General features: G+C 43.3%; 1 protein-coding gene across 1 annotated transcript in view; it reads right to left on the bottom strand.

Annotated features, from left to right (window-relative positions):
* Window positions 1-21,165, bottom strand: part of clasp1a (cytoplasmic linker associated protein 1a) — a 98,129-nt gene that overhangs the window by 74,221 nt on the left and 2,743 nt on the right. The gene's annotated exons all lie outside the window — the stretch shown is intronic.

Here is a 21,165-nt window from a genome sequence, read left to right as displayed (position 1 = left end):
GCTTTTCACATAAATGTCTTTCAGCTTGTGTGCCGACATAGTGTGTTTGAAGTAAAAAAACAAAACTATCTATAAAAAATTTGGGTTAGCTTAACGCAAGCTAATGTTGACGTATGTTAGCATCTTGGCTCTCTTCCCACCTGCCTTCCTTTCTCCGTGTTTATCCACAGATTACTGCATCCCTCCTCCCTCTTCCCTTCTTGCCCTCAGCTCCCATCTCTCTTGTTGTCTCTCCTCCTCGTCTCTTTTATGTCTACTCCTTTTCCGGCCCTTCAGCTCCTCCTCGCTTCTCTTCTCTCCTCCCCTCCTCGTCTCTTCTGCTTGTTTCCTCTGCTGACAACAGTATTTGCCATAGCTGAAGCATTTACTACTGTAGTCAGATGGAGCTGATGACAGGGCTGTGTGTGTGTGTGTATAGGCATGCGCTTGATCTGAGTGTGTGTGTGTGTGTGTGTGTGTGTGCGTGTGCGTGTGCGCGTTTGTGCGTGTGTGTGTGTGTGTTCTTCTCTTCACACCAGTGTGCAGTCTGAGCCGCATTCCCCCGAGCAATGCTGTGTTCAGGCATCAGGTGAGATTTTGTTGGGATCTATACTTACATATAAATTCTGTGTGTGTGTGTGTGTGTGTGTGTGTGTGTGTGTGTGTGTTTACTTGCAGAGCCCTTTGTAGATTCACCTCTGCAAGAGTCTCCTCAACATCTCTGCACTACCGCAACTATTTAAAAACCACAGTGATGCTGCTGGTTGCATAACACACACGCACACAAACACATCAGGATGGTTATCCAGTTGTCTGCTCTCTCTCCCATGAGGCCTGTTATAGAACTAGCCTAACACTGCTGTGTGAGTTACGTCTCCACCATCCATCACCACCATTTTACTTCTATGTGTTTATTTGTGTTCTCTGTTGCTCTGTACAGCCTGCTGTGTTTGGTTAAAGAGGTGAAAACTGACTTGACACAACTACTTCCCCAAGCTGTAAAAGTGGCTGTAAATAACACTGTGTTTAGATAAGGGTTGGCTACATGCTCCACTCCCTTTCACATAACTAGCTACTACTACTACTACTGATCCATGTAGGACGGATTGAGGATAGTGTTGTTTATAATAGGCTATGTGCAGATTAGTTCTATCTGTGAAATCTGTTATCCATATAGGCTAGATCCAGCATTATCCAGCTAGCTCAAGCTTTGTTGAAGAAGAAAACACAAAAGCTAAATTAAAATGCTCTGTTATCTCTTTCTTTTCTGTGTTAGTATCTAAAAAAAAACATCTGGCCTTAGGGGATTCTAGGAAATTTTGTTGTAGGTCTAGTTTCTACCAAATTCTCTACCAAATGTCAGCGCCGTTGTCTCCCAGAGCAAGAAACTAACTTTTTTTGTCGACCAGCCTCACTTTCACTTTTCTTTCACTACTTAACCAGCCAAATAGGATTTTTAAAATTGAGCAACATTGAGCTTGTGAGCAACAGCTTGTTACCTTCCAATGTGGCTGGTAGAGCAGTCAAAATATGCCATTCCTGGCTTGTCTGGTGATTTTGTGGTGTGGGCCGATTTCAACGATGGGACTTGGGCCCAATTCACTGATGGGTGCCAATGGCTTTCCCACTCTCAGCACCCTCCTTCTAATCAGTTAAGTTTCTACACAGGTGCTTACACACTAGTTGAATGGCACAAGGTATAGCTACATCAGATCCTGTGTCATGGTGAACATAGCTGAATCCAGTCAACTCTTTTCATCGCTGTAAAACTTTGGAGAGATTATCCTCCAACCACAACGACTGTAGTTTGCACCACAGCCACAGCCAGGGTGGAAAATTACCGCCAGATACAGGCCAAATTCTGGTAGACATTGGCTGTGGCACTTTTGTTTACTAAGAAAAACTGGAGAGGCTTTACACACATCCAAAATACTCTACACAGCAGCAGAACAAAAACAGCAATCAAATGAAGAGAAGAGGAAGGTATGCTCACTGTTCCAATGCGCCCAAAAAAGTGACTATTGAGGTAAAACTGTGACAAGACCATGTTTGGTTGAAATGTTATATATATTATATTTCATTGTTTTGGGAGCATTGAAACAGTGAGCAGACATTCCTCTTTTCTACATATTTGTTTACTCTACCAGTGTCTTTGACAGGTAAGCAACCATCATTTAGAGGTCGTATTCCTTTCAAAAAAAAAAAAAAACGTTAAACTGGCTGGCTGGTAAACAGTTGAAAGTGGCTGGTAAACTTAAGAAACCAGAGCTTAGACAAGAATTCTTTATCCTGGGGGCAGGTGATTAGTTTCAGACATCAAAGAAACAGAACAGAGGACAAGGACAAGGACAACACTCTTGATTTGAACTAACATTTCCTGGTGTAATTTATGATATAACAGCAACTGTGGCGAGTGGACAAAAGGTTTCCTGCCCTGATCACGGTGGAGCTAAATGTCTGTTTATTTTGAAACACTGTCTCTGTGCCGTCGACTCCAACAGTGTCCTAGAGGTAGAGATGTGAGCTATCAGACGACGACCATGAGACTAGCAGTGACGCGAGCTGAGGTGCTCATGAGTCCTGTTAGCCACGGGCGGATGACTAACAACAACAACAGCAGCAGCAAAGCAGGCATCAACTGAGCACAGTCACCCTCTAAAAATGTACAGATTCAATAAAGTCAGCTCTTTGTAACTTTGTTCATAAGAGTTGATGCTGAACCCTTTAGTATGTTTTAAAGAGCTGTAAAGCTGTTGCTAAGTACTCCCAGCTCTGCATGCCACTGACAACTGCTGTGATGTCTAGTAAAGCGTGGATGTTGTAAAAGTCTCTTTCACACATGCGCGCACACACACACACACACACACATACACACACACACACAGCAGATGTTTTACTCAGCAGGTTCAGGGTTTGACCCTTCCCCTTTCTTTAATCTCCAAGCAGAGGCTGTAACTGAAAATTGCACGCACGCACACACACACACACACACACACACACACACTTAGATGAACATGGCCGAGTGTGGAGAGCAGAGAGAGGCTGGGCCACGGAGGACACAGTGTCCGCTGTTGACCACATGTATTCCCGTCTCACTTTCACATGAACACACACCTTAAATGCTTTATCTGAATCCACTTAATTCATATTTACATAATATTCAAATAACAGCAGTTCCAATATGTTTTAACGACATTCAACTTTCAAGGATTCTAAAGCAACCTCTTTGCCCCATGTCCCAGCTACCCAATTCTACCTGAGACTGAACAGAATTGTGGTCGTTGTTTGTCCCACTTTTGGATAGGCTTGCAGCACATAAGCCTCTAACACCAAGTTAGGGAACACGTCCAAGGGTGCCATGCATACACATGCTGCCACAGCACCTGTCAGATGGGATAGAGGAGCGCATCACTCCTCAGTCAGACTGCCGTCTTAGTGAAAGTGGCAGCAAACTAACATAGCTACTAAAAACAATCCAGACAGACAGAGAGGCAGCTGAATCAGGATGTCACAGTGACACTGCTTATGCACAACGAGACAGAACCGGCGGGTGGTAGTGCGTTCAGGACTGTTGAAGGTCACAGAGCACCAAGATGGTAGCGAATTACGTTAGAACAGGTAGCTGTCATTTACAGGGAGATGCTGGTTACCATTTCTCTTCAGTGGCAATTCTGTGATCTGTTCTGCAATCATCTTGTGAATGCAATACACCCTGGGTCAAACGGCAGCTGCAAATTATTCTCAGCCTTTGTTTTAATCTTCTAGGTGAATCACGTGGGTGGGGTTGACCACATCAGGACAATTTCAGATCGTGTCAGAGAGGTAGTCATTGGTTGCTTCCTTTAATTCTGTGAAATGTTCATCACATGATAAGGTTAGAGGTTTGAAAAGCCAGCTGGGAAAATATGGCCAGGGAAAGTGAATGAGAAATTCTCTTGTCTATGCTCTTTAGTAAGGCACTTCATCCCCAAATGCCCCGTTATACCTGCTCAGTGGTTGTCGGTATTGATGCCTGTAATTTCATGAATGTAAAGCACCTTGTTGCCAATAAAAAGCATACATGCTCAAGTTTTCATAGATAAGTTAAAAAAACAAAAAAACAACAACTATAAGAATATATAAGAAAAACCCCAAAATTGCCAATCAAGGAAAATACTCACTACGGTTCAAATTCGCAAAATTAAGAACTCATACTTGTAACATCAGCAAACAGTCAGCAGAAGGTATAGAATCAATTAACTTCTACATGAACTGTCACCCAACAGTCAGCAAAAATAGCATCAGTGCAGCTCTAGAGTGTGTTTCCACCTAGTGTGTGGTCCGGGGATAAGGAGGATGTGAAGGGGCCGGGTCAGCCTGGAGGGCTTAAACACGAGCTTCCCAAACAGACGAGGTTAAAGGAGGTCACAACTGTCTCTCTGTTTCCCCAAATAACCCCCCACTTGCCCTTTTCTACCAGTTCCACTTGTGTCTGAGGGCGCTGGCGCATGAAGGCTGTATGTGAGGTAGACAAGTTTCGTGTTACCTCAGTTGCTGTCTTATGATCCACCGATCAGCAGATTGCAGTATCAAATCGATGGGGTTCCCAGAGTGTTTAACACTAATCCAGGTGTTATGTGATCTGGGCCAAATCAATACACCTGTGTCGTTTGATTGCAATGGAAGCGAGCAGGGGTTGAATTTTAATTAGGCCCAACCTTTCCTCAATCGACATGTAGATACCATCTGTCACCTCAGTCCTGCAGTACTGTAGCATAATATCACAGCATCATAACAACAGAGAGGAGGACTACCAACCGATAAACTAGCATCAAATGTACCACTGAGGCACTGTAATGTCCAGAATCTTGAAGCTAATTTGACATTTATGACTTTAGATGGGTTTCCACTCCAAACTTTGTGAAGGTTACAATTTTGACACAAGCAAGCTCCTTAAATGGCTGCAATGCTAACCAACTAGTGGATTTCAGCACTTAGTAGTGTAGTGTTTCCTTTACATTTATTTAGCTGCAGTGACCCGCCACAGCTGGAAAATTACCTCCACAGCTAGCTGGCCTTATTGCTCAGCTCACGCAAAAAAAAAACAAAAAAAAAAAAACACTATTACAGTTGCAAATGGAAAAATCTACTGTAACTGATCCTGGAATGAGCCCTGGAGTAAACCTGGGTCTGAAAACAAAAATTAGCCCGACCCTTTGCATCCACAAAACAAGCTAGTGACGGCTGGGCCATTTTACTAAATGAGCCACGCGTAAAGACATGCACACTTGAAAATACAATGTATGGTGGTGTGCCTACAACCCAGCCCAAAATTTCTACAAGAAACAATCCTATAATTCTACCTTGAACAAAAATTAAATGCATGGGCTGAATTAAGTCAAACCAGGCAGTACATGGTAAATATTTTATGCACATGATCAATGCACTGGTGGTCAATAGTCCTCTGTTGAGAATCACAGGGTCAAAGGTCAGTCCATGGAGGTCAAAGAGTGCCTGTGCCTGAGACAGCAAGGACTGGAATTCCATCCACATTGACATTAACCAGTTGTTATGAGCTTGTCTGTGTGTATGCATGTACATGTGTGTGGGTATTCATGTAACTCCTGCAGTACCGTAATGCTATCTCCTGTTTAACAGCCTGTCTTGTATCTATTACTGATAATAGGATAATAACTCTATGATAACCACTCTAAATACCAATCTGCTTCCCCATCAAACTAATGTGGAGGTTAGGCTAATCCTAACAGGGAACTTTGCTCTGCACTTGCATTCTGCAGACTGTAGGAATAACCTACAAGTTAGTTTGCTAGTTTAGCTAACTGGTTGTGTAATTAATTATGTTGCCCCAATTCTGACACATCCCAACTGATGATTGAGTAAAAAACAGAGAAAAAACAAGGAGGCAAACTCCCTGCAATTTAGCATACCAGGAAGTGGAAACCTTGCAGATTCAGAGCTACCTTCCTCATGGACTGTCCATGTGATATATATTATGATATGTTATGATATGATATGATACTATTTGCTGTCACAGAGGAAATTCAGTTTGTAAAGTCCAACACAGAAAACACTCTGCATGTCATAAATCATACAATGCAATAGGTACCAAATAACATAGGCCCTATTCACATTCACAACTCATTTTTATTTGCTCTGCTCAGTAGTCATAAGCTGTTTTTGTCTTGTCATCACATCTTCTGTAACCTCTTCTCTTTGTTCTGCCAGACAGCATCGCTTTCTTCAGATGCAGCCAGTTGTGTCTGTATCTCCTCACCAATAACATGGATGTAACCTAGCCTAAAATTCTGGGAGGAATTCCAGTGTGTTTGACTGTCAGTTTACAATCTTTCAATCACATATATAAACACATATAATTGGGGTCAAAGCAGAGAGTCTTCCATTGCAAATCACTGCTGGAGCACATACCATCCTGCTCAGAGACATTTTGACAGAAGTGGACACCTGCAATTGTGGGGATCAAACCTGTGATCCTTCAGTCACGAGGACAGTCTCTCTGACCACCAAGCCCGCCCTGTTACCCTCCACCTCTAGCTAAAGGCATAAAAGCAACAAAGGCCTTCCTATAGCTACTGATCAGCAGCATCCATCAGAAGGCTAGCAGCTATGCTAACCAAAACTAAAGGTGATTATCAAATCCAAGAGCAGCAAGTCGATACTTGTATCCTTCTGGAGAATTTTCTTCTGAAATTGTCTTTAAGAGAATGAACTTCCAAGGAAGTGAGAACAGAGAATGCCTCCGTACAGCTTGAGATGGGCTGTGAGCTTGAGGTTGCACAAACAATTACAAATCATTCTCTTTGGCCAAGTCACCCGAGGCATCCTCAGCAAGTAAACTTCTGGGATCTTTATCCATCTTCAGCACTTCTTTTGCTTGGTAATCGTACTTTGGCCGTTAGATATGATGTCAAACATGTCATGGAGGGCACAAGAACACACATGAATGCAAATTAAGAAAGAACCTGAAAGACGGTCCTGTGGCGGCACCATACCAATACAATACCAACACCATGTCAAAGCACACGTCTCTAAAATATGAATGCAATGCACTACACATTTAGCCATGACACATTTGTTTATTGTACAGTCCTCAATTTCCTCCTTGACACAGTACATTTCTCTATACTATACAATAAATTACTCTTTCATCTGTCTCACAGTGCCTTTCTCTGTAATATGCAAGCAATACATAGCACTTTCACCCAGGAGTCCAGGACGCATCATTTCTGTATTGTACAACACTCACTTTTGCCCATGACACAGCACCCTTCTATAACGCTCACTTTGCTCCATGACAGAGCACATTAGCTGTACAATCCACTCAGTGGCTTCCTTCCTGGGCTCTGCTGACTGGGCAGAACAAATAGCCGACTGATAACATGATATGGGTGTTAATGCTCCAGCGGGCTGACATGGAAAATGACATGGGGGGAGAGCGGATCAAAGGACGTCTCCCTGGATGAAAAGGCTCTTCTTAGAATTTTTTAAAGCACTTCAATTGCCGGATTACAGCCAGTGCAATTCGGAATTTGCCTCATCACACACTCCTCTGAGATGCACATGCATGTATTTAGTACATGAGTGTTCAGTGTCTTGCTCAAGGACACTTCAACAGGGATGGCCACATTGACTGTCACAGAGACTGAAACTCTGGCTTTCCTAGGTCACACTAGACGATTTTAACATTTAACAAATTCGGACCCAGAGTACTGCTGGTTTTCTATCCTACCATGTAGTTAACTGTATTCACCTGGCAACCCAGGTGTAAATCTGTCCTGATTAGATGGCTGGAATGAAAACCAGCTGGGGTGTCGGCCCTGAGGACTAGGATTGAAAACCACTGTGGTAGTCTGACCTAGGCTTTAAAATGATAATAATAATGATAACTTTTTGAGAACAATTTACAAAGTGCTTTTACAAAGACGGTACAGTGGTAATACAATGGCAGACAACCTAATTTCCCTTAGTGGGACAATAAAGTTTTAATTCAACAGTAAAAGCAATAAGAACTTTAACAACAAAAGAGGAAAAATAATAACATAAAATCTATAAAATCAAGCAAAAGAACGTTTAGAGAGAAATGTTTTTAAAAGGGACTTAAAAGTTGAGACCGATCTTATGAATAGTGGCAAGTCATCCAAAGTTTGGCGGCTTTACTGCAAATGGTCTCCCTTTGAAAAGTCAGGAAGTAAGTACTGAGAGAAGAGCCTTATTTGCCTTATAGCATGGTCTTTCTAACAAGGCCACCTTGCCTCCCACAGCACTGCCATCATGTTAAGGAGAATTATTGCCCTCATCCTATATGCTTGCTTCCTTCATCAGAAAACTACCGGTACCGGTTTCAAGCCTCACAGGAATGAAGGCATTTGCATGCTGGGCCACAATCAACTATTTCAGTCCTGTCTAGTTGTTAACAAGCAGGGCCTGGAGGCGGACTACTCAGTCTTGTGTTGAGAGCCGACTGTCTACTTGAGCGCTCAGAGAGAGGACAAACCAGTGTCGCCCCTGGCAGGGCAGGGCAGGGCAGGAGTGGGTGCTGCGCTGCTGATGATGTAATCCAGTTACTTAAGGAGAGGCTGCGGTGTTTTCTGCCACAAAGGCCCTGGCCAGGAGGACAATGACACGTGCCTGGTTGCGACACAAGGGAGCTATTGTGTTATACTAGGCAACACCAGAGGAGAGGCAGTGACAACAGAATCAACATCAAAGACGAGGCTGACTGACAGGTTGTTCAAACAACAGACCGGGGGCTGGTAGGAAGAGGTTTTCCAAGTGCTTGGAGGCGTTTTGGTGGACCGAGAGACACAGCTAGGAAGATTAGGTTATGAGGATATAGCCGTTTCCCCCAAATAATGATTTATAGCAGAGGTTATTGGGGGTAATTCAGTTTTGATTCCATGTCTGTCCCCAGTCTCAGTTTTGGTACTTGTGCAGGTTGCAGTCGAAAACAAAAGTTCTCATTGTGATACTTTATGATGATAAAAGTATTGTTGTGTTTTTCCCCATCAATACACAGGAAATACTGTCATGTAGCTAACCAAGGGCTCTCGCTTTTGTTTGTTGTCCGAGCCAATATCGTTATCTGAGAGCAACGGGCCATGTTATCTGTGGTATTTTATCTTGCAATTAATAGTGTGTTCTATAAGTTGTATAAGTCATGTTCGAGATGAGAAGGATTTACCATCAGAATGACACAGCACACTGCTAGCTGCTAGCTAAGGGGTAAGAGAGTTCAACACAAGGACAGACAGAGGGAGAGGGAGGGAGAGAGAGACGGAGAGAGAGAGAGCGAGAGAGAGACAGAGAGAGAGAGAGAGAGCGTGTGTTGTTTGGAAGTACAGGGTTTTTGTCAGCAATATTTACTTACAAGGCCATCAGGATGGTCTGTGCGTGTGTGTGTGTGAGAGAGAGTATGTGTGTCTGCATGCATATGTGTGTGTATCTCTGAGGAACATAATGTAACTTTGAAATTGTGATCATTCTGGGATGGGGGGAGTCAATGCCTTTTCACAATGAAAAAAAGAGATGGTGTGATGTTGGAGTGATATGGTCTTTTAGCTGAGACACACACACACACACAGGACCCTGTGTTTCAGACGAGAACACGACACTCACACTGACGCTCAGCTGATCAATGCCTGTAGGTTCTCTACAGGGACACACACACACACACACACAAAAAAAGGACACATCTGAGGCAACCATCCTACAAAGGTTTCTATTCTCACAGCTATAACGTGGCCTTCAACACCCCCTGAAGGGAGCTGGAGGACGGGGGGGAACGAAGGGGCGACTTGTGATTCATGAAGATAACATGCACATTACTATGCTTTACACCTAAGGCTGTGATGACACCTACGGGTTTTGTTTGGTCCAAGCCATAGTGGAAAAGTATACTTTTTTTTTTTGTATTTGATTCATTAAGTGCCCCGGACATGCTTGGTGTGAACGCGCCCTCAGAGTGGTGCTGTGAAGTTCAAAGACGGTAAAACAAAGTGCCGCACACACAAAGTCAACTCTGTCCGAGTGCCGTCACAGTATCATGGTATCAAGGTTTCGCTTCAAAAACAATACCATAGTACAATAAAAAAAAAAAGCTCAAGTAACATAAAATGGCACTTCAATTGTTTCAAATGCAATAATTATACAAGCATTTGTTTTAGATTGTTTCTCCCCCATCCAGTAGCCAGTGATTATTTTGAAGAGGGGGAAAACAAACTACATGAAATGTTTCCCAAAAGTCATATTTTGCTGCCATGCAATTCCCCCAGCTCTTGCATGCTAGCACATTGTATAAATAAATACTGCATATGATTATCTTTTTATCTTTGTCTTTAAATAGTAAAAATATTAAGGTGCAAAAACTACAGTAAAATAAATTTGATAGATGCAGTTCGAAGGGATTCAGTGGCATCTTCTGCCTGAGTCACCGAGTGCTGTTTGGATTTTGAGATAACACACACATATACACACACGCACTTCTCTCCACAGCTGGATCAGCTGTGTATTTCCATGCATGTTGCCTATGTAAGGAGCACACTGAAACAGACAAACACACACACAGACACACTCCCATCACTCACACATCCAGTACAACAAGTGCCTTAGAGGGCTTTAGGGGTCTATCCCGCTTTCTACAGACTGACTCATATTCTCTCATCAGTCACCTCAGGATATCACACTGCTTTGTCTGTTATGGCCTCAGTGTAGCACTGATATGCTGATATGACTAATCTTCCCCTCATTCATCTCTCAGTAGGCTGTAATGAGTGGGGACCAGGGAGAGCCAGGCTGGCCCACCCTTAACAGCCTCAGTGGTCTATCTCCTCTCTCTATCTGGCAGACACACCGGCCAGACAGTTTTGTTCATTAATTGCCGACCGATTACGGTGGAATAGAATTTCGAATTCAATTTCCTCTTCAAAAGCGTTTGGAAGGACCAAAAGGGGAAAAAGCCCAGCCTCCTGCGCCACATAACACTGGGAAACGAATACCAGCTCTTTGTGGAAAATTATCCAAAACGTTGATTTATTATGAAATTAAATGAAACAAAAAAAACAAGCATCTTAACTCAGACTATATGTCACATGCATTAAATGACATGTGGAGGCTTGACGACGTGGGGGGATTGAGACAGACCGCTAGATTAACTCAGAAAAAAAAAAAATCCTGAAATTGAGCAGATTAAATAAGGGAGCAGATTATGAATCTGGGGCTGGGGCCGCAGAGGGTCCCATCACTGGTAGATTTCTACTAGAGACAACGCTGGCATGGTGGTGGTGATGGGGGGGAGAGATCATCAGGATATGGGGATTTACGGCTGCTGCTGATGGCAATGGTAGTAGAGATGGTGATCGTGGCCCGCAAATGGGTCATCATCAACATAATACACTCTTTCTATATGCCAGAAAGGCAGAGAGGTAGTTCTCCTATAGACTGCATTCAGTGAGAAAGAAAGAAAGCAAGAAAGAAAGAAAGCAAGAAAGAAAGAAAGCAAGAAAGCAAGAAAGCAAGAAAGCAAGAAAGAAAGAAAGAGTATAGGAAAGGAGGTGGGTGGTTTGACAGGGTTAAAAATAGGGCAGGGAGAGAGAGAGGGAGGGGGAGAGGGAGAGGGGAGGAGAAGCAGTGTACAGTACGTGCGTGAGTGAATGAATGAAAAAGACTGAGTAACAAGCAAGAGAGAGACAGATAGCAGAAACGGAGAGAAAGAAAAAAGCGAGGGAGCATGGAGAGAAAGACAGAGGAAGAATGAGAGATGCAGACAGAGAAAATGACAAACGGAGAAAAGGGGCCAGCTGGCAGGCGTCCAGGAGGCGAACGAACGAACGAACGAACGAGAGTGAAAATCAAACGAGAGATAAAAAGAAAGGGACAAAGAAAGACAAAGAGAAAGAGACAGAGCAGGAGAGGCAGACAGAAAGAGAGCAGCTGGCAGGCATCCAGGAGATGAGTGCCTTAGCAGTGGCTTTCCAGCTTCAAGCAGCAGGTTTATCATTACGCTGTCTCGGTCCATCCTCCTCCTCCTCCTCCTCCTCCTCTTCCTCCTCCTCCTCTCAGCCCCTCCCCTCCCTGCCTCTTCCTCTCTATCCCCCCTGCGTCATTTCCATCATGGCGCAGCCCTGTTGCCAAGCTGGCTCCGCTGTCGTTGGACGTACACAGACACACACACACACACACACATACATATACAGTATATAGCGCTATACTTCACACACCTCTGCTCCAGTGGACCTGCACTCACAGCACACACACCCACCACAGGCAGGGAGGCTCACTGCACATTCCCTTCACACACATCTAACATCACACTACAGTTTTATAAAGGGGAATTCCACCCACAATTCGCTTGAAGGTTGCCATTCTACAAGATTAGACATGTTTCTTCGATTTTTTTTTTCCTTGTTTTTGAGTTATGAGTTGCCAAGATCAAGAGGAAAATGTAATTCTATGACATGAAAGTGCATTGCATGAGATGGATGAAAGAAATGTTTTATTGGTCATGTTCCAGTATCTAAATTAAGAATTACTTTGAAAAATGGTAACTGGCACTAGTACATGGCTGTGTATAAAAAAGTCTTTCAACAATCTCAGGCAGTGCAATGCAATAACTTCATAGGATTTAACATTTCGAAAGGGATCAATGAGTTTATATGAATAATCAGCCTTAGGTGATTGCTTGATTAAAGGATTTCATATGGTTGAAGTAACATGATTTCCACCAATAACCTGAGTCTACACAGATTTATTTAATGGACAGGTTAGTTTACTCAGAGAAGGAGGTGATGGCGCAATAAGATCCGGCCTGTAGTCATGTCGATATCAGACGAAAAATGCCAGAACATTTTGTCAGATTGTGTTGATGCACTTCAAGAACACCTTGATGCATGCTGTATTTTTCTCAGTGTTCGCTGAAAGCAGTAGACAACATGATGCACTCATGCACATGGCAACACGACAATGTATTTACATGACGATAACTTGCCGTTGTTTGTCAAACAAACACACCGCTGTTGCAACTTCCTCTGGCCTTTTTGACACATGCTCACTTTTTAGAAAACTGAATGAAACTAGGTAATGCGTTTTCATGGCCACATAAATCGAACGATTGAGTAGAAATCTAGGTGTGTTGATCAGGTTGTGCTTACTGACCTTATTCTGACAATGTCTTGACGGAGATGGCCTTTGCCAGATGCGACCAAGACCAACCTGATGAAGACCAAGTTGGTCGACAAATAGCATAAAAAATGGTGGAGCAAGAATGCTGTGCAGACCTACATTGAATTTTGCAACCTAACCTGATTTTGGCCATAATCAGAGTGCAGCAAATGTCACACAAAGGCCTTAGTCTACACTTTAATCCCAGACTAAAACCATGTGCTCCCTAACACACCACACACAAACACACACACAGCAGCAGCACCCCTACCCAAAAAGCCTGAGTATCCCCTTCACCCATAACATACACTACACCCACCAAAACCAACCTCCATCACACACCCAGACACCCATAGGTGGCCCCACTCAACCGTTGCGCACACACACACACACACACACAAACACGTGTCTTTTACATCTGTTTACACTGAGTACATCCACCCAGTGCTGTAGCAGGGGCAGAACACGGAGGCCCTGTGTCATCTTGAAGGCTTTCCTTCACCCGTACAGCAGCGCTCTGTGTGGTGCAGCTTTTTCACTGAGCTCTGGACAAATCTCTGCTCTCCCCAGGGCCAAAACACTAGCATGTTTTAGGATTAACGTTTAACATGGGCCTGTGCCAGAGGTGCAAAGTCCTCCACTGGGCTGAAATAACCCGTTCTGTCGGGGAATGAACCTGAACGCTTACCTGGAATATATATGCTGTATGTGTGTACACACACACACACAGAAGATGTGGCGAATACGGCACTTCCCAAGATTTAAACTAACTTTGCCAGGCCATCAGTTTTCCAAGAAGAGGGGGGAAAAATACTGTTTGCTCTGCATCGTATTGCAGAGTAGAGTATCAACCAGGCAGCAGCAGAGGAGTGTGTGTGTGTGTGTGTGTGTGTGTTTGTTCGGCTGTCCAAGGTCGATTAAACCCTTCGTATTAGTGCAGGCTTTGGACAAAGGTTAGAGAGCCTTGTCTACTGGTTTTGCCACTGTCATTCAAACTGACTTGATGGCACACACACACACAGACACACATACACACACACACTTCATCACCACCTCCAGGATGACCTGATTCAGTAAGTGAAAAAGAAATGTTATTGATCAAATAGGCCCATAGGGAGAGGGAGAGAGAGAGAGAGAGAGAGAGAGACAAACACAAAAAAAGACAGAGAGAGAAAGAAGATGATAGCCAGCAACTTAAGAGCCAGACTCACAATAGCACAAGTGTCTACATGGTTTGCCCCTACAAGCTGATACATTAATACATGTATCTTTTGCACAAGACAAAAAGAGAAAGAGAAGTAGAGAAAGACAGACGGAGAGAAAGAGGCTGGAGTGAACACTTGATGAAGTAAAGCTTTCAGAGTCAAATGTGCTTTGAGGCTGTATTGGACAACAGCCAGATCACTCCTACTTGTCTCAGGTAGCCATCTCTCATTTAGCAGTCTTGTCTACGGAGACTCCAGTTACCCAACATAAGAACTCAAAATCTCACAAGAGGGAAGTGGCTACACTGCCTTAAATAGGCCATGTGCAAGACATTGTCATTTGTGATGCCAGTTAGCTGCACCAGTGAGCATTTAACTAAATCAGTGTTTCAGTATCCTCCCACCAATCATCTTCCCAGTCGTTGGTGATGTCAGCTGGTCCACGCTCCCAACTCATAAATCCCCCCCCCCCCCCCCCGCACACACACACACGCTACTGCGACAGCCTGTCACAACAAAGCATTCTCTTTCTACCACATCTATCCATCCTCATGGCCCTCAAAGCATCCCTCATGGTTCAATGAGACAGGAGCCTGCATGCAAGTACATAAGTGAGGTCCATCCCTACTATTTGAGATCTGAGATTTCATAAATTGAAGGAAGACAGGGCCTGGGTTCCTGCGTTAGGACTGCCCCCTATGCAGCACCACACTTCCTGTATAATATGAGGCGGAGTTTGAATATTCTGCTCAGTGTCATGGGGCACAATAGCGCAAATACCTGTGTTTCTCAAACCTTTTGGTCTCAGAAACCAGGAAACAACTGTTTTTTTGTCCAGGGAAATGAACAGTGACAGCATTACTATCTACAGAGACCACTTAGCCTACATAAAAACAAACGGCCATTTAAACAGGAAACAAACAGCAGAGACTAGCCCTTTCCTATACCAGAAAATAAACCCAGGGACCACTCAAGTGACTCCCCGAGGACCAGCACCAGTCCCCCGCCTTGAGTTTGAGAAACACCGGCTTAGACGCATTTTACAAACACTTAGAGCCGGGCTGACAGAAACCCCAGGAGGGGCCTGGCACAGTCTAGGGGAGGCAGGCGACAGTTTCTTAGGGCGTCTCTGGATCTGAAAGAAAGAGAGACTCAACACGGATCTGGTACTGAGGCAGAGAGGGGAGTGAGCAGGCAGATTGGATGTGAATGACTTTACTTGGCGGGCAGGAACAGCAGGAGGAAAGAATATTGAAACATTCAGACTATCAGATTACAATTTTCAGCATTTTTTATATGCTTCATGAAACATGCATAACCGCATATAATACCCCACAGTAGTGTTTACATTCATTCAGCTGCTATGGACCCCGCAGCTAGTAAACTGCCCCCAATCCTAGAGTGTTAATACAATGAAAACTCATTATCTGGCCTAATGCTCAGCCTGCCCCAAAAAAATAAGGGGGTCAGAGCGCAGGGTCTGCTGCAGAATAGCAGCCCTGCTGGAGCTGAGGATTCAGTATCTTGCTCAAGCACACTTCAGCAGAGCAGATGCTTGCTGTTTGAACCCAGACTGTGGGGCTGAAGGACAGTCTCCCAACTAACTACGCCACAACGCTGCCTTAATAATATCAATAACAAACTTAATTTACTTTCCATTTATCTACAAAACTGAGAAACGCATTTGAAAGAGGAGTGGTTAAAATATATAAACAAAAGCAAACTACATTAGATTAAAAAGGTAAGAACAAAAACAAACATTACATATAAGCATGTGTAGTAAAAAATGCTAGGTGTTGTGCATTCACACAAAGAAGGACAGAGTCTTTGAGGCAAAGCCTACAGCAGAATGGCTCCAGTAAATGCCTCGCCTGCGGTCTGCCATATCCACCACTCAGCCCAGACGCGGCTGAGCAGCATCACAGGTTGGCACCGGGTTGTCTGAGCGATCGCTTCAAGGCTCGTCAGCCCGGAGACCGGTCCGGCCGGCCTTCATTGATTTAGTCAGTGAACCAGCTCTGTCAGCTCCCAGGTTCAGCGCCGCACAGCGAACGGCAGAGAGCAAAAATGGGGAGAGGTGATGGTGATGGATGGTGACTGACAAGGCCCTAACCTGTTTCTGGAGAAGGAAATGTGTGAAAAAGGGGGCTGGGAAGAGGAGTGAGGTACTTCATCACATGTTGTTTTTTGTTTTTTATGTTGAGGTCCTGTAGCTAGTTTGAGTATAGCACTAAATCTGTCAGGGTTAATTCCCACTGGGGCAACTGATGCTAAAAATCTATGCACCTCTGGTACTGTAAAGTGCTTTGAATAAAAGCGTCAATCAAATGGCATATGTTATAGAGTCTTTTTTTAACGCACAACCTTTTCTGAGGCTAAGTAATTAAGATTCTGTGAATGGCCTAATCATATTCTGTTCAATCAAAGCATGAAACTGAACGTGGGTGAGAGATAGCCTGGGCTCTGCGTGGCAGCAAAGACAAGGTTGTGCAGGTGGTGTTGGCATACAGAGACATGGCCCATTTAGAAGACAGACACCGACCAAGAAAGCGATCCTTTGTACCTCTCTCCTTAGATGTTATTTATTTTCCAGGTTTCTATCATACATGATCAGTCTAGGGTCATAGGAACATTTTGTTACAACAAGCTGACTCTTGCACTCCTTGTTGTTGGTTGTATCAAATATTGGGAATTATTTTGCTGTTGCACTGACTTTACATTTGGATAAGTAGCTAAATGCCTAAAATATAAAAAAAAAACTATAAATATACTTAACTAAAAAGACACAAAGACTCAAAGGGTTTAGATCCCACAAGTGCTCATGGGATACTGCAGCAACATAAACCTTGAAGTGGGCGTGGCCACCACATGGCACAGTACAGGCAACACTTCATGTGTCAAGCAGTATTGTGCATGTGGAGACACTCCCAAACACACACAGACAAATACAAGACTAAGTCTAATCTTGCCTAGAGACTGCAGATTATCTACAACCCCTGTAATAATGCCTGCAATATGCTTCTGACAAACATGCCACTCCTCTCTCTAATCTTTTCTTTTGGACAACTGATGCTTCTTCAGCAGCGACACGCCTCCGCAATTATCCAATCATCAGGCTTATACAGACTTGTTTCGAGTCGATTTAGCAGCTGAAACTAGAGCTGCTGACTTGACACGCTCTCAGATGAATGGAACATTTAGAGGGAGATTGCTCCGGAGAAAGACAACTGCGTGGAGAAGCGTCCATCCACCACACATACACAGAGAACCCTGTTTTAAATTGTATATGCATGAATCATAAAATCACTCCATTCATAAACAGGCAGTACAGCCTAGCAACAGCAGTCACTGTGTCAGCCATGCTTGATGTTCAGGCTTTCTTCTCCTTTTAGGAAACCATTACAAAGACATTTCCTGCACAAGAATACAGGTCTACTCAATTTCAGTCTCTTATTATTTTGATTTGTGTGTATTTGTATGCCATTTCAGGAAAAAACTAAGGTATTATGAAGTGGTAGCACATTGTATATGCAGGCTGCTCTAACAAGGACCACAGGAATGCTCCACTTAGAAGAGATTTAGAAAACTAGCTTCAAAATGCTAATTTCAGGGTGTCATCTTCACGCTATATGTGAGATCCTGTCTCTGATCCTGATTGTCTTTGTACGTTGTTGTGTTAGCATACACTGTGAAACTCTAAACTGACTCTTCCAGACTTCTGATAGAGGGACCTGTAACACTTCTGAGTTTCTAAGACCAAACAAAATGTATACGTATTTGTGTATGTATTAGTTTTTTCCAATTTTTCCATATGTTTTCAATGCCACATAAGTAGGCTTTTCAGTTTCTAGGTTTCCAAGATGCATGGGAACCCACTGTGTTATGGAGCACTTGGTAGTCAGCAGGTTAAGTATAGGTGAGCCAGTCTGCCAAATGAAGGATTAAATACTATAGTAATGTCTTGTAGAGGCTACTGCGTTACTCCATTAACAGCTTAGCACTGCAAGTCAAGTCAAGTTTATTTATAAGGCCTAACAAGCCTCACAGGTATGTCTCAAAGGGGTTTACATACCATATCATATACATGTCATATACCATACTACACTGCTAGATTCTATATACCATACTACATCATATACATACTGTATATACATAGCCTACATCAACCATACTACATCAAACACACTACAAACAAACGCCTATGGGAAAGTTGGAGTCTCCAGTCCACCTGACCTGCAGTGACAGGTACTGTGAGCCCAGCAATGTTCTACAGCATACTGTCAGTTTATATACAAATATATTGTAACACTCAAGTAACCGTTTGACGCAAGCTGAAGCATCACAAATTAAGGTTATAGCCTGAAAATACCTAAAAAACTCATATCATTTATTTCATTTATTCGCTCTGTTATAGCCTTTTGTTATGTTAGGTATTGTGTCTCCAATGTATGTTGCTGCTGTGACAATTCAATTTCCCTCCATAAATAAAATACCTTTCAATCAATCTATCTATCTATCTATCTATCTAGCTATATTGTGAACCCAGTTTCCCATTGAATTGTATTGTTAGCTGGGCATATTGCTAAATCAGTCGGGAATATGAAAGGATTAGCACACTGATTGACTCAGTGTAACACTCAGTGTAACACTCAGTAGAACAATCTAATGTTTGCTATCTAAACACAAAAGGCATGCGCAGCACAGAAAACATACTAGGCAGTAGTCGGCCACTGTCCTACGATGTTGGAATGACTGAATGGACTGATTATTGGGGACAGAGTGAGACTGTAAAAGCCTGTAAAGCTTTGTCCTTAAACACTCGCTTGCTGTTACAGGCATCTCCCCAAACCTCCGTTTATGGAGAATGAATCCTTCCCCCTCTCTCTCTAACTAAATAGTTTCCACATTAGTTGCCCAGTGATCAGCTGCAGTCTGCGTCCAGGCATGCTCTGGGGGCTATTGCCTCTCTGTCGGGCTAGCTAGCAAGTCAGGCCACAGAAAAAGTAAAGGCATTGTTTTTTTTTCTGTCCAAGCCAACTGCCTTTGCAACCCTATCTGACCTTGAAAAGAGGCAACATCATCATCTGCTTTGACTGACAGACTGAGACCTTCTGCAGCTTTCTGGCATCCAGAAAACACAGAAAAGAGAGGAGAGGGGGAGAGAGATATTAACTGACAGTGGGATGGAGATAGAGGTTCTAGAGACATAGTTTCTCTGTGCTCTCTTTAAGACAGGGTCTACACTTGTTTTTTTCTGACTTCCCAATTGCTTACAATGGAAAAGATGCATTTTTGAGTGCAGCTCAGGAACAGTTCATTGTTTCAGGAAGACCGCAGGAGGAAGAAAAAGCTAACATGCACAGCATTTTAATGGATTTCCAATATTTGTCCAACAACAAAGTAAAAGCTGCCAAGCTACCCAGCTTGCAGTTTTCACTGTATATATGAAAGAACGCAGGGCTTTGGACATGTTCTTCAGGCTTAAGGAATCATATAATACGGGCTCAAAACAGGCACAAACCGACTTTGGAACCATATAGGGAAGTTAGTCCACTACCAAAAGTATGAGGCTCCTCTGTCAGGCTCTGTGGAGCCCCATATCTGCCCTGCTCTGGCCTCCCAGAACCCCTTCATCTGAGCTGTAACCGGGCCAGATCCAATTAAGCTCTGTCTCTCTCTATGTCCCAAACTCAGTTTTCAAACTCTCTCTTTATCTCTCTCCCTCCCACCACCTCTCTCATGCCTGTGCCATGTTCTACAGACTGAACACTTCATCTGAGAGCAACAACACAGTGGTCCAAAAGGCCTGGTGGTGAGAAGTACACCAGAAACTATCATTCACTCGCAGGCCCATTCCACCAGCATAGCAGCTCAGCACTGAGACCACAGAGACACTGGGAGGAAAATGCCAAAAAACAAAATAAAATCACAACTGATGGCTCCAGTCCTCTCTGAGCTATGTAGGGCATTTGGGGCAGGCTTGGCTTAGTTCAGATAGAGATCATGTTTTTTTTCAGACCCGCATAAAACAAAACCAGCATATCCCAACATGAAATCGGCGCCTTAGTAAACAATATGTTCTCACAGTGAGAGAAGAGAAAGCAACCAGTGGTTGGGCACTGACGAAACTGCTGATGCAATCACAATTCGGGGTCAGATAAAATTGTGCCCCAGTTCGAATTCCAAAATACAGCACAATCAATCACAGTAGGGGAATGTGGGCCAGCACCATGGTGAAGCAAACAATAAGGTTATGTGCCTTTGCTGGCCTGAGAACATTTTGACTTGCAGTATAGCAAAACAGGAAAAATCAGGAAAACCTGGAGTTTCTACTCTAGACAAAACAGTAAAGGACCATTATATGACTGAACAATGGAAATGCACTCTAAGCATAGAAAATAAACTGATAATTCTGCCATGATATTACACCGTAGCACAGTCGTTTTTCCAGTTGCCCTATTTGACTCATAGGCCAGTAATAACTCGCCTTGCCCTGTTTGGCCATTAGAAAACATAGGCCTTGTCTATTGGATTGACATTATAAATCATTGATTCAAACCTTAAAGTTACTGAACCCACTTATCTGATAAAATGCTTCTCCTGTAAATATCAATTTAACTCAAGGTTGTACTTTTGTATAAAATAAAATGTTAACACTGAAGGATAAAAGTATAGCATTTTCAGAAAAAGAATTTCCAACATAAAAGGAAATAGACACAGATGCCTGGTTACAGAAATTTACTCCAACAGTCTAAAATAGAGACCAGATAGAGAATCACAAATGCTATTTGGTAGTAGCAAAGGTGTG

The sequence above is a fragment of the Centroberyx affinis genome, unplaced genomic scaffold, assembly GCF_046629955.1.
Source record: "Centroberyx affinis isolate AG114_WGS23_722 - 3 ecotype Tasmania unplaced genomic scaffold, CSIRO-AGI_Caff_v1 ptg001235l_1, whole genome shotgun sequence".
NCBI lineage: Eukaryota > Metazoa > Chordata > Actinopteri > Beryciformes > Berycidae > Centroberyx > Centroberyx affinis.
The sequence above is the reverse complement of the archived record's forward strand: the minus strand, read 5'-3'. Positions and strand labels throughout refer to the sequence as shown.